We start from the raw sequence: 658 nt of genomic DNA on the forward strand, positions 1-658 counted from the left end.
CCGCGCTCCAGCACGAACTGCTGCCCCTGGAAGCCGCAGTGCTCGAAGCCTGCCCACCTGCCGGGGGCAGGAGCGGGGGTGAGACCCCCACGGCACCCACCACCCCGCTAACACCTGGGGCAGAGCCCGCTGCACCCCGTGGGGATGAGGCCGTTCCCCAGCGGAGGCAGCCCCGTGTCTCAGGTGGCAAAAGGCACTGGAGACCTCCATCCTCCAACCCCCCTCCATCCATGAGGTCCCACAGCACCGTGGGGTGGCAGCCCCCTGTGACCCCCACTCACGCCCCGCTCTCGATCTTGCAGGAGCGGACGGTGCTGAAGCCGTGCTCTGGGGTGCTGTAGCAGTCGGCCGTGAACTCGTGCTTCTTGCCCTGGAAGAAAGCCTCATCCCACACCACGATCTGGGGAGGATGGAGCAGGTCAGGGGGCTCCGCAGGTGCAGCGGCCCCGAGCAGACCCTGCACCCCCATGCCCAGGGGTTCACGGGGCTCAAGCTGCGTCGCCGGTCCTCCCCAGGCTCCTGTACCTTCCAGAGATTGGAGGATCTCCTGCAGCGGTGGGTCATGGTGGCTCTGCGGGTTAAACGGGATGGTTAAAGCCTGCCCCGGGGCCGGTGCACTGCCGGTCCCACAAGCCTGTCCTCGCCGCTGCAGCCCGCG

General features: G+C 68.4%; 1 protein-coding gene across 1 annotated transcript in view; it reads right to left on the minus strand.

Annotated features, from left to right (window-relative positions):
- Positions 1-658, minus strand: part of LOC104290097 (beta-crystallin B3-like) — a 369,903-nt gene that overhangs the window by 710 nt on the left and 368,535 nt on the right. The gene's annotated exons all lie outside the window — the stretch shown is intronic.

This window comes from Charadrius vociferus, unplaced genomic scaffold, assembly GCF_000708025.1.
Source record: "Charadrius vociferus isolate BGI_N301 unplaced genomic scaffold, ASM70802v2 scaffold567, whole genome shotgun sequence".
NCBI lineage: Eukaryota > Metazoa > Chordata > Aves > Charadriiformes > Charadriidae > Charadrius > Charadrius vociferus.